Genomic DNA, 14,021 nt, shown 5'->3' with positions numbered 1-14,021 from the left:
CACTTTCACCTAACAGACAGCTGGGACTGCACAGCCAGATGCGCGTCCATCCCCACCCCCGGAGAGGGGAGGTCCCCTGTCCAATCTGCGGCGGTATCTGTCCCTTTTCTGGCTGAGCTGCAGCTGGAACAGTAAATGCTGAGAGAGAAAAGAAGCAGCTAGGAACTCATAAACACTAGGCGCAGGGCTCTAGAGGAGGGGAAGAGGAGGGGAAGGAAGAGTCACTCCATCATATCTGCTCACAGCATAGCGAAGGATTCCATAACCCTCACAGGCTCAGGGCTATAGCCGGTCACATGGTCTGGCTGGTATTTATAACCATTTTCCTGCATATCTCTTTCCTTCAGCGAGTGCCTCAGCTGATTGTGGCCCTTTACCTAGTGGGTGACCTAAGCCTTCATTCCTGAAGGGTCTGGGCCTTTGGCGGTCCTACCTGGATTGGGCAGTAGAGTCTTTCCACAGATGTTAATCATTGAGACCAGAGCTGCAGGCCATCATCTATGTTCTAGACATTCTGTTGTGAAACCACAGCCTGTTTCCCCAGTTGCACCAGCCTGTAATCAATCGCCCCCCTTGCAGCCTGATGTTTGGACCCATGATCACCTCAGTGTCCAGGGTACTGGGAGTCAGTGCAGTACCTACGGTGGAGGTCTTGACCAAGAGAACCCAGACTAGTGGGGACAGGAAGACAAATGTTGCTGGCAGAGGGCTAGGATATAACTTGGTAGCAAGGTGCTTGCCTGCTGTGTGCAAAAGCCCTGGATTCAGTCTGCCAGTCACTGGCGGACTTTCACTGGGGAACAAGAAAATCATTGATGCATTAACCTCTGTGTCCCCAGGACCATGAGCAGTGGCTACAGGAACAAGGCCACATGGTTGGGTTCAGAGGACATTGTTCCAGCTCCTCAGAGTGCAGAAAATGAGCCACCTTTCTTTCTATCCTCAGGCCAGGGCGGTGGAGCATGTGAAGGATGGCGATTCTCTGAGCTTGCACTCCTGCTGCTTTCTGGTCCTGCCTGTGCTGAGTCCCTGTTCAGAAGGAAGCCCTGAGATACACAGCAGGGAGTCAGTTAAGCATGCTGTGAAGGTGCCCTGGGCCAGGAGGACCAGCTCATATTCAAGTGTGCCTCGGTGCCAGTGGCAGCAGAGGGGGTCTCTCCCATGATGACAGTACTCCAACATCACCCAGCAGTGAATGCCAGGCAGTAAATTTAGTGGATGGACCTCGATGAGTAGACACCCATGTACTGTCCACACATGATCTCCAGGTCATCCCATTCTCAAACCCCTTTGGGAATGGCAGGGACATCTGGGGGAAAAGCTGGCTGGTGGCCACTGATTGGGTCATCTCATCCACAGTGGACCTCCATTCAGCCCAGGGGTTTATTTCTGTGGCCAACATCCATATGGAACATATGTCTCTTCACAGCCTGTGAGGTGCATCCTGAGAGATGTGTAGTCCTTTCCTCTAACCTCTTGCTACCACCTTTTTCAAATACTTGACCATCATGACCTATTGGCCACCAAATGGTGGAAGCTGCAAACCTAATCTCTCCTTCCAGGTCAAGTAGAGCAACCAGGGTGACTGTGCCAAGTCTTGCCTGCTGAGGTGTATCCTTCCTCCCATTCCCCAGAGGAGGCTGCAGGTCACCCACTCACTTTGGGATTGGGCTGACATGTCGTGCAAAGCTGTTGGAAGCTGAGCCTAGACTTTTTCTTTCTCAGTGACCAGGTAACAAGAAGTTACACGTGAAGTACAGGTGCTGCTGGGAAGGGCTATCAAAGAAGCAGGAAAAAGTCACCGGCATCAGGGAAGCTCTTTATGAAACTCCCTGGAGCTTTGAAGTATGCAATGGTCAATCTTGATTGTCAACAGAATGGGATTTAGAATCACCATGGAAACAAACCTTAGGGCATGTCTGTTGGGGATTTTCTAGATTAGGTTAATTAAGGTGCAAAGACTCACCCTAAAAGTGGCACCATCCCATAGGCTGGGGTATTGGAATAAATAAAAAGCAAGCAAGCTGAGCACCAGCGTTCATCTCAATCTGCTTCGTAACTGTGAATGCAATGTCGCTAGCTGCCTCGTGCTCCTGCCACAATGCCTTCCTCGCCATGATGGACTGTACCCTCAACGGTGAGTCAGAACAGACCTTTCCTTCCTTCTGTTGATTTTGTCAAATATTTGCTCCAGGAGTGAGTGAAGTAACTAGCACAGTGCCGGTAGTTATCAGGCCTGCTCTGAATCCACTGCCTCTACTTAATTGTGAAACACACCAGTGTCTCCCCAACCTATCAAATCATGGGTCATTCAATAGCTCGTTTATAATGGACAGTTCAGGTCATGTGGTCATTTGGGGTTACATGGCCACTAAAGCCTAGGGCAATGCAGGATCTAAAGAAATATCCACGAAGGTTGGCAGGATTCAGCTCCATAGACCAAGGTGGTAGACTGTGAAGTCCCTATAGAAGCCTGAACAGCCCCCACAGAACTTCCTACCTCCCACAGGCATCTTGCACACCACGAATCTGCTGCTCAGAGACACTCATACAGCAGCCCATGCCTGTCACCGAGCCTCTTCTTTTCTGGGTGTCTTAGTTTTCTATTGCTGTGAAAAAGACACCATGACCACGGCAACTCTTATAAAGAAAACATTTAATTGAGGGGGATCACTTACAGCTTCAGAGGTTCAGTCCACTATCATCATGACAGGGAGCATGATGGCATGCAGGCAGACATGGTGCTTGAGCTGAGAATGCTACATTTTGCAGGCAACAGTAAGTTGACTGTGACATTGGGTGATACTCTGAACATAGGAAACCTCAAAAGCCCACTCCACAGTGGCACACTTCCTCCAAAAAGGCCACACCCACACCAACAAAGCCACACCTCCTAATAGTGCCACTCCCTATGAGATTATGGAGGCCAATTACATTCAAACTACCATACTGGGCATCACTGAAAAGTGATATCCCTGTGGGTCACTTGATATCATGTATCTGATAACTGCAAAATCCGAAGAGAGCCACTAGGCACTGTGCTGTATCTTACACAATAAGAAGGACCATAAGTAGATCTCCATTGACCCAGTCTACTGCACCACTGCAATATCATCAAGGCAGAAGGCTCCCCCAAATCATGTGGGATTTGATCACCTGACCTTCAAACACATGCCATGTGGCCAAGGCATCTTTAGATATCATGAAGGTCAGCATAAAATTAAAGTTGACTTGATATAGAGCTCTCACCTGGAAAGACAGTTTCAGTGAGGGGCTTTGGATTGGCCCGTGGGCATGTCTGTGGGGGACTGTCTTAATTAAGTTAACTATGGTAAGACCCAGGCCACCATGGGCAGCGCCATTCCCTAAAATAAGGGCCTCTGAACTGTAGGATAGTAAGGACTCACAGCCAAAGAAATCAAACTAGGACAGATGCCTACAACTTCCTGCTCAAATGGTCCAGGAAGCACAGCTGTGTCTATGGAGCAGCAGAGCAGCATGATGCCCATAGGATGAGAAGTCAGTTGAGATCCCTAGGGCTGGAATGGGATAAGGTATTCCCAAGCCTCTGAGATGGGACAGATGGTGTGTTTCCTGCTAGCTGAAAATAGCAGGCTCCTTATAACTTTTATTAAGATGTACAAAGAAACCCAATGCACTCACCAGATCAGCAGCCAAGAAATTGGACTTTGTTAACTGTATAGACTTCTGTTGTATTGGTCATCTCACCTGTTTGCTGTGACAAAATGCTGGGTAGAAACAACTGGAGGAAGGAACGATTTGGGTGGGCTCCCAGTCCATCGTGGCAATGGGGGTCACTCACAGCTGCAGCACCAGGAACACCAGATGGCTTGCTCACTTCTCTGTGGATCAGAAAGCGAGGCCATGCTACAATTCTCTGTGTCCACCCCACATGTCCCAATTTTTCCAGTGAGGACTTACCTCCTGAAGCTGGAACCTTCCAAAACAATGCCCCCAGGTAGGAACTAGGTGTTCAAATACATGAGCCTGTGGGAGGCATTTCACACCTAAACCACACATCTGCATTGCAGAAGCACTGCTAAAAGGATGAAAAGAACTGGATGTGATAATGTATACCTGTGGTCCCAGCATTTGGGAGATAGGCACAGAAGAAATCCAAGATTATCCTCGGAGATGTAGTGAGTTCAAGACCAGCCTGGGATACATGAAACCCCTATCAAAAAGAGAGGGTCAGGGCTGGGGCCGAGGAGCTGGTGAGATCACTCAGCCATTGAAAGGACATGTTGTCCCATCATGAAGACCAGAGTTCAGATCCCAGCATCTACATAGTAACTTGGGGATTGTGTGTACACCTGTGACCCCAGCTCTGAGGGGATCAGAGACAGGAGGATCATTGGGGCTTACTGGTCTCCAACATAGCTAAGAAAATATAAACCTTAGGTTCAGGGAGAGACCCTGTTTCAAAGGAAGAGGTGCAGAGTGATATAGAAAGATTCCTAATGCCCTCTTCCGGCCTCGGCATGTACGCATTGATGTGTGTACCCCCAAACACAAGTGTGCATACACTCACACAGACGTACATAAATAAATATTTTTAAGAGGAGGAGGACAAGGGGGGGGAAGACAAGCCATAGATTGGGAAAAATATCTTTGTAAAAAAATTTTAAAGATTTGTTTATTTTTATGTATGAGTGCTTTATGTGCATGTATGTATGTGTACTACATGCATGCCTGGTGCCTGTGGAGGCCAGAAAAGGGCATTGGATCCCCTGGAGTTGGATTTACTGATGGGTGTGAGCCACCAGATGGGTGCTGGGAACTGAAGCTGGGTCCTCTGCAAGAGAGGTAAGTGTTCTTAACCACTGATCCCTCTGTCCAGCATCATCAAAATATTTTATATGATAAAGGACCCTTATTCCAAATATACAAAAAACTTTTAAATATCAATAAAAATTCATTTAAAAGATGCAGATGCCTCACCAAGTGTGGGTGGGATTGGTGCCTCACTTCTGGGTGTCAGACAAGCAGATTCTCAACACCTCGCAGAACTGGAGAACTGCAATTCAAACAAAAAGGAGATGTCATGGATGCTGCAAATGGCCAGAGTCAGGGAAATTGACAATACCTGATGCTGTGGGCAGCAAGCCACAGGGCATCACATCACTGCTGGGGGAAATGCAACATGGCACAGTCAGGGCAGGAAGACAGTGTGCCAGCACTGTGGGGGTAAGTGTGAACCCCCTGCCACTGGCTCCCATGTTGAGCACTGAGCCCCCGGTGGGTGGCGCTGTTCTTGAAGGTAGGAACTCTGGAAAGTGAGGCTTCGCTGAAGGAAGGGGGTCACTAGGGGAATTCCTTTGAGAGCATGACTCCTCACCAGTCCCCTCTTCTCTCTGCTCCCTGTCCAGGAGATGAGCAACCTCCACCTGTACACACCCCTGTCACCATAATGCCCCTCCTGCAGTCATTAGACATGGAGGTGCCTCTGTCTCAGGGGCTGCGAGTACCAAGAAGTGGCCCAGAAACACCCCCAAAGTCTAGCTATTCATACTCTTTCCCAGAGCAAAGGCGCCAGGCGAGTGGCTGCAGGTCCCTTTGGGAAGCTGGAAGAAAGAGGAACAGTGCAAGACTGTATAGCGTAGCAGGGCCCTTCCTCAGTCTGGGATGCTGACCTGGACCTTGAGAGAGCCAGGCCTGTGTGGGTGATGTCAGTGTGCTGGGCCTGAAGCTCCTCACTGGTGCTCTCAGGCTGAGACTCCAGTGCTGGTCCTTCAGCCTTGGAGATACCATGACCAACTGACCAGGTACCGGTATCTACAGACCAGGCTACTCGAACCACTGCCCACCACAGAGGCCACATTTGCAACAGGCACAGGGGTTCCCAGACAGGTCCTGGCAAAGGTTCCTCTTGTCTGTCTTCCATCAAGGTCTCAGTTCTCCCAGCCCAACACCCACCCTGACTGGCCACCCCTCTTAAATCTGCCTCAGTCCTGATTCTGGTGTTTGAAATATCAAAATTTGGCCGAGCACGGTTGTGCCTGCCTGTAAACCCAGCACTTGGCAGGCTGGGGCAAAAGATGATGAGTTCAAAGCCAGCCTGAACGACATATGTGTTTCCAAGTCAGCCAGAACTATATTTCAAGACCCTGTGCCAAAAAAAGAAATGAAATAAAGCATCAGAAGTTTATCTCACATTGACTTAAGCCAGGAACAGTGGTTGGCTAAAGTCACCATGACACCCCAGTGTGAGCAAGGACCTTGACTGAGACAAGATTGCCCTTTCTGTCTTTGCCTGTGGCCTCTGGGGGGGCAGAGACAACCCTAATATGCTCCTCCCTGCTTCTGAATACTCAGAGCAACCTGTTAGGGAGACTCCAGCCCTCAGTGCCACAGCTGGGGTGATTGCCTAAGCCTGGTTCTGGCAGCCTCGGCAAGCCCTGGTACGATAGAGCTGAGAGCCTCTGGGTCTCTCGGTGCCTTGGCCCTTCTACCCTAGCCCTCGATACCTTCAGACACATCTAGAACCTCTGGGCTTTGACTGTTCAGCTCACTGCTGCCAACCGTAGCCAGCCCAGCAGTATCTGATCTCTAATCCCAGAAACTGGATATAAGGGGACACAGACTGGCCAAGGGGGGCCAGGGAGTTACAGTCATCATGCTGGGCCACCACAAGAGCGGAGCGAACACGACTTCAGTGGGCACTGTCTGCATAGTAGTTCCTTTCCTCATTGCTGCGGCAGAGTCCCTGACAAAAATGAACTAAGGGAGGAAGGGCTTCTTGTGGCTCAAAGTGTGAGGGGACACGGGCCATCCTGGCAGCAGTGGCCTGCAGCTGTGGTGGCTGGAGGACAAGGCTGCCAGCTCACATCTCAGTAGGCCAGGATGCAGAGAAAGGGATGCTGGTGCTCAGCTGGTTTTCTCTCTTTTCTCTTCTTCTTTATCCCAGACCCCAGCTCAGGCAACGGCGCTGGCCACATGTAGGACTGGTCTTCCTTCTGTTCATCTTTTTTAGAAATGCCCTCATATGCCAGACATGGTGAGACATGCTTTTAATCCCAGCTCTCAGGCCACCCTGCTCCAGACCAGTGGGGGCTGCATAGTAAGACTGAAAATGTCCTCAGAGAAACACCAGGGATGTTCTTAATCCAATCCCTGATGTTCTTAATCCAATCAGGTTCTCCCTGTGCAGCCAAGGATGACCTTGAACTCTTGGTGTTCTTGCTTATACCTCTAGCATGCTAGCATGACAGGGATGCACCACCACCACCTGGGTTATGGAGAGATGAGGATCAAACCTAGTGCCTGTGCATGCCAGGCAATCACTCGACCCACTAAGCTATATCCCTAGCTCAGCCCCTTGTAAGTTTGACATACAGCGCATCACTTCAAACCATAACGCTGTGCAGCCAGCATGAGCCTGATAACCACCCTTCTGGGTTTGCTGAAGGGACCCTTGCTGTATTTACACATGGTAGACACACACAACTCTCCTTCCTCCCCTCACAAGGCCACTGACCCCATCACCAGGTCTTACCTGACCTTAGTCACCTCTCAAAGGCTAACTAGTTTCTCATTCTTGGGGTCAGAACATCCTCCTAGCAATCTGGTGACAGCTCAGTCTATTGCTGATGCTGGTAGCCAGTCGACCTCCCAAAGCCTTCTCTCCCTGCTCCTCCCTTCTCTTCGGGTCTCTGCCCTGCCCTTTCCATCCCAAGGGTCCCCACCTCTGGCCCTCCTGCACCAGATGGGAAGCCTGAATGGCGAAGAGGCATGGTCACCAGTGAGTGGCATTTCCTCAGCTCCCAAAGGCCACCAAGCAGGCTTAAAAGTGTCAGTGACTTAATCGAAGCCTTTTGCCAATGAGCAGTCTCATCCCCGACCACAAGCTTGAGAATGAAAATGAAGCCACACGGGAGATACAGGGCCATCAGGCAAGGGGCACTAAAGGGTCCCTGAGTTTCTGCCAGATTTTCAGGTGCCATGGGAGCCTGGAAGAGGTCCAGGGGTCACTCTGATGACAGCCATCCCAGGTACCCTGAGCAGCCGGCCCTTTCTCTTCTTCATCATCATGGGTAACCCAGGCAAGACTCCAAGACTCTTCCTTACACTGAAGAATGGGACGGCATGGAGGTAGAGGGATGTGCTTTCATTAAAGTGACCCTGGATCCTGGGAGGTGGGTTGTGGACTCTGGATACCTCCCCACCCCATCCCCTGACCCCAGGGAAGATAGCTGCAGCCTGTAGCGCAAGCTGGGCCCCAATGGTGAGGATGGAGGGCCTCACTCCCAGGAAGGACAGGGATGGGTGGAACAGGGTTGGTCTTGGTATCCACTGCTACAACAGATGTGAGCGTGGGCTGAGAATAGGCTCAGCTGCCATGTGCCAGAGCCAGAGAACAAGAGACCCCTGGGCTCAGCCTTGGGTAGAAGGCAGCTCCTCACATGTCTCACTCTCACTATAGTGGGCAATTTCCAAGTCAGGACAAAGGCAAAAGTCAGGCCATTCCCAGTCCAGGTTCCCTAGCAGCACCCTCAGGCTTGGAGCCCTACTCTCCAGGCAGTGACAGGGGCAGAAGAGAGCTAGGATGTGGGTGTCCCCATGCACCCAGGTAACTGGCCTTCCTGAGTGGGAAGGGCTGTGTGTCACCCACCCTGCCCCTCCAGGTGCTCAGATGACAGATGCAGGTTGGGCTGTTTGTCCCCAAGGAGCAGACAGGAGCGCCTTCTGTCACACCTCCTTCCAGGTGACTCTTAAGGGGACAAAAGAGGAGACTATGACCCTTCTGGCCCAGGGTAATAGCCTTCAAGCTGCAGGAGCCTGCTCCTAGGCCAAAGTCCCCCTACCCCACCAGGGTTTCTAGAGGCAATTGTGTAGGTAAACTGAGGCACCAGTGAAAGAAAACTACACAGGAATAAAGGAAGCATTGGACAGATGAACATGGGGGGAGGGGAAGGACAAGCCGGTGGTGGGCGGGTGGATGGACATCAGGTGGTAAGTGTCCTCTCCCCTCTCTGGTGGAGAAGGAGCAGGGGGAAGGAGAGGGGGAGGGGGAAGGCCAAGAGGGCAGGGCTCAGGGACACAACCCGGGGACCGACAAAACAGGCTTTGAAATGACATCTACTTTTTAGAGTTGTTTGGTCTTACAGAGTTTACAAAGATCCCCCCTCACAGTCTCTATTGCCCCCCCACCCCCCCGCAGGTGCCAATCACAGCTCCAGGTTGTGACCTGTATGTTGCTGGTTCCTGCAGGCCCCTCCTTTGGTCTGGGCCACTTACTGGAGTAGCCCACAGAACTCAAGGGGAGTGCTGGCCCACCTCTGCCTACCACTTTATTACAAAGGCCATGATGAAGGGTGATCACAGATACCACACCAGAAACGCCTCAGGGTGAGGCACCTGGAAGGGGATGCCCCCATGTCACTTTCAGGTCCACTGCCCTCTGTCACACACACACACACACACACACACACACACACACACACACACATACATACACACACACACACCCTCTGGCACACACACACACACACACACACACACACACACACACAGCCATGGTCAGCTGTTTGGATACTCCTGCAGTGTCCTTTCCTTTTAATTATGTCTTTAAGGTGAAGACGGGCTGACGCCATCACTGGTCTCCAGCTGCTCTCCCCTCCGTGGAGGCAGGGGGAAGGGGTAGGATTGAGATCCCCAAACCCTCCCTCCTGTCTTGAACTTCCTGGTGTGCAGCTCCACCCTGAGGCAACCTGGATGCCAGAACTACCAGCCAGCCCATGAAGGATGTTCCTGTCACACTGGAGATTCCAAAGGGTTTTAGGTGTGTCCAACCTCTAGACATTGTGACACAATACTGTCACCTACAAAGTTCATGTGTAGAACCCTCACAGTCGAGTTACAAAAAAACAACCCCCCCCCCCAACCGGAAAGGCGGCTCAGTTAGTAAAGCGGTCAGTGCACGATGAGAACCTGAGTCTGATCCCAGCACTCACCCTAAAAGTGAGCTGTGAGGGGCTGGAAAGGCGGCTCAGCAGTTAGGAGCACTGGAGGCTTTTCCCAAGGACCCAGGCCTGGTTCCTAGGATGCTCATGAAGGCACACAACGGACTAACGCCGCTTCTGGAGGATCTGAGCCCTCTTCTGGCCTCTTCAGGCATTGCACATACATGGTGTTCCTGAGACACGTGCAGGCAGAACACCCATACACATAAAACAAAAATAAATCTAAAAGAAAAAAAGAAATTGGAGAGTGATCAAGGAAGACACCTAAAGTTGACCTTGGGCCTTTACATGTGTGTGAGTGCACACACAAAATTGTGAAAAGAAAGTCTCATGATGTTCTCAGTACACTCACAATTTTATGTTCAGTCACACATAGGATAGGCAGCTGTCCTCAGTCACATGCAGACTACAGGGTGGACATATGTGGTAGCAACTTTGAACCAGGAAACAAAATATGTTTCTCAGCAACATGTGACGTTGATGAGGGGCAGCTGTCATCCAGGATTGATATATTGCTGTCAATTAAAGCCATCTCCTGTCTCCCTGCCTGTCCTTTTCTGGCCCCAAGGCTTATCCAGGATCCCACATGACCTACATCCTGCCTCCTAAGGCTCTTCTGGGCTAGAACAATTTCTCATTGTCCCTGACGTGACCATGAGTTCTGAGGTGGTTCCTCAGGTGTCCTGCAGGACCCCAAGTTGGGGAATGTCCCATTTTTCTCAGTGTTAGATGGGGTCATGGGTTATGGAAGAAGACAGCCATTTCCTAACCTTCCACCACAGGTCCCCACCATCCACATGCTTGTTCTTGGGTGTCATGGCTGGGCTGCCTGCAAGGCCTCCACTATGCGGAGCCCCTCTCTCTTCTCAGGAAGGAAGAGGCTCTGGTTTCTGGTGACGAGATCTGGCCAGCCTTCAGGAGGAGGGTGGAGTCGTGGCATGGTTTCTCTGGAATTCTTCTGGAGGGGACATTTGTTTTCTTCGTCCTCATTCATTGAGTAGTCTATCATTTGCCTTATTGGTATGGATTCACTGTGGGGGCGGGGCTGTGCCACAGCACACAGATGGAGGTGCTGTCAGGGGGCAACCTGCAGAAGTCGCCTCCCTCTACTGTGTGACACCCAGAATTGAGCTCAGGTTGTCGGGCTTGGTGGCAGGAGCCTTTTTGTTTTAATTGAAACCTAACACTATTCAAAATCTCCAGCTTTTGGCCATTGGATCTCTTTTGGATAGAACCGTTTTTAGTCAATTAACTCATTATTAGATGAAGGAAGAAGTAACAGAAAGGAAGTAGTAATACTCCAGCAGTAAGTGCCCTGTTGTGGGTGAATATGCACACACACACACACACACACACACACACACAGAGAGAGAGAGAGAGAGAGAGAGAGAGAGAGAGAGAGAGAGAGAGAGAGGAGAAAGAAAGAGAGAGAGAGAGAGAGAGAGAGAGAGAGAGAGATGCACACGGACATATGCACACAACAAAGAGAGAGATACACACAAATACTCACAAGTAAACACACACAAGCACACAACATACAAACACACATACACATATACACAGACACACATACAAAGACAAACTCACATCATACAAAACCATACACACAGATACACACAAACACACATAACACATATACAAATACAAGCACAAATGTAAATGCACACTAACACACACAAATACATATATACACATAAATACACACACAGAAAACACACAAATGTATACATACAGATATAAATATATACAAACACACCCAGAGACACACAAATACCCACATACATAGAACACACACACACACACACACACACACACACACACGCACACGCGCGCACACACACACACACACACACACACACACACACACACACACAAAGAGCATCTTGGAGATCTGGGCAGCCAGCAATGAGCCTGGCGTCAGCACAGGATCTATCATAGGACCAAAGTGGATCTGGGCCATCTCTTTGGAGCTGAACATGCAGCTTTGGGCCTCTTCCTGACTTCAGAGGGCCAGTACTGCCCTCTACTGGGAGTGGGTCATACCCCAGGGTGTCCTGAGGTAGGCAGCAGGCGGAACAGTAGCTTCCTCGGACATACCACTTCCTCCTAGAGAAGGTGCTACAGCAGAAGGTGGGATGCAAAGGTATCCAAAGGGTATGTCGCTAGGTGGTCCTGCCACACATGGCTCCCTGGCCCTGTTGATGGGCTCAGGAAAGAGAAGGTAAGGTTAGACCTGGCCTTGGGGGGAATGGCCTGGGGTCCCCACCACTTTGAGAAGACACAGTAAGGCCACTTGAGCAAAGAACCTGGCTCCATTCTCTTCTCCTAGGCACAGAGTAATAGGGGAAGGGATTCTAGGTGGTTCCAGGCCCATCTGGGGCCCTCGAGGCTGCCTGGATCCTCCTTTCATGCAAGTGGAGAAAGATGTTAAGGAGTGAGCAAAACCAGGTGGTGAGCAAGCTGAAGACTCTGCTGTAGGTGGCTTGGCACACTGGATGCTTAGGTCACCCCTGAGGCTTTGCTTAGGCCACGCCTAAGCTGGTCTGCACCCTGGCTGAGCCCTGAACTCTACAGTGGTCATGCCTCACCTACCCTACAGTCTCAAGACAGGGACTCTGAAAGATGGGAGCTACAGAGGAGCTATCTGGAGCTCTGGAAAGAGCCCCTTGGGAAGAAGGAGAACAGCAATAATGGGCGCCAGTGTCAGCGCCCTGTTCCACTGGCTTCTAGAAGACCCAGGGGCCACTCCCACAGTCACCTGTTTTTCCTACCAAGTTGCCCCCCAGCCAGGAGGACCCTATATTACAGGATGTGAAAGGAGAGCCACACAGTCCTTCCTGGAGTACCCAGAAGTGGCCCCTGGTGTTACAAAGGCCCAGAGTAAACCAGATTTTATGGCAGCCACTCATGTTACAGCCAGGCACACCATGGCCTCCAAAGCCCACTTAGCACCGACTACATGTATTTGAATTTGCAGCACTGTGCTGTCCATGGCTTAATGTCATTCTGTGTTATGATAGATGATGTTTTAACAAAGATTCCTGTGGTGTGAGTGAGTAAGACCCTCCTGTGGGGCTCTGATATTTGAAGTAAGCAAATAGTTGTTCCCCTTTCAAAAAGTGACTGGTAGAGTCTCAGATGGTCCTTACCATTGTGTATTTATTTATGTATGCATTCCTGGGGTGGGGTGGGGGTGGAGGTATGTAGAGGCCGGAGGTGAACCTCAGGTGTCCTTCCTCAGGAGCCATCCAACTTGTTTACTGAGATAAAGTCTCTCACTGGCCTAGGAGTCACCAGATAGGCTAGGCTGGCTGGCCAGTGAGTCCCAGGAATCCTCCTGTCTCAGCCTCTACAGTGCTGGAATTACAAGCACGCACTGCATGCCTGCCGTCTTTAACGTAGGTTCTGAGGAATCTGACCTCAGGTCCTATGCTTGCAGGGCAAACACTTTACCAACTGAGCCACCTCTCCACCCTACTTATTTTTGAGATGGGGCTCACTATGTGGGTTAGGCTAGCCTCTAACTTGCTATAATCCTCCTGCCTCAGCCTCCCAGGTACTGGCTGTGAGAAACACGTTTTGTTTTTGTTTTCTATCCAAAATGGCTAGCCCACCAAGGGCCAATACCCATAAACTTCCCCCATTTTGAACCGCCTATGTATGTACCATGCCTGTTTGCCCAGCCCCTGGACATTCCTGAGACTTGACTCTAACACACCCTTCCCCTCTGTGCTGATTATGAACTGGCCAATAGCATCAGATCTTGAGACAAAAAGCACCTGCGGGAGTCCTGTTTGGGGATCAACTCCAGGAGGACTTTGAGACACAGGGTCTTTAACCCAAACACTGAAGGTTCTAACCGTAGCTGAGCAGGTTAGTCCACTCTCCTAACCAATGCCAGGCATTGGGCTCTTCTCTTACTGCGCCACCAGACTCCACCCACTCCTGGTGCTGCAGTGTGGCCCAACCCACCCACCGGGAGGCCTCATACACCTACAAAAGCCCAGCTGTCTTGGGCCAGGCCAGGGCAGCTGCAGG

General features: G+C 50.7%; 1 non-coding gene across 1 annotated transcript in view; it reads right to left on the bottom strand.

The window, feature by feature from the left end:
- The window catches only part of LOC114694109, a 76,102-nt gene that overhangs the window by 9,252 nt on the left and 52,829 nt on the right, over positions 1-14,021 (bottom strand). The window contains exons 5-6 of the transcript XR_003734655.2: positions 4,963-5,038; positions 3,730-3,863 (exon numbers count right to left, since the gene is read on the bottom strand). This is a non-coding gene — a transcript (uncharacterized LOC114694109). The remainder of the gene's footprint in view (positions 1-3,729; positions 3,864-4,962; positions 5,039-14,021) is intronic.

The sequence above is a fragment of the Peromyscus leucopus genome, chromosome 1, assembly GCF_004664715.2.
Source record: "Peromyscus leucopus breed LL Stock chromosome 1, UCI_PerLeu_2.1, whole genome shotgun sequence".
In the NCBI taxonomy this organism is placed as follows: domain Eukaryota; kingdom Metazoa; phylum Chordata; class Mammalia; order Rodentia; family Cricetidae; genus Peromyscus; species Peromyscus leucopus.
This window is presented reverse-complemented; position numbering and strand designations above follow the sequence as displayed.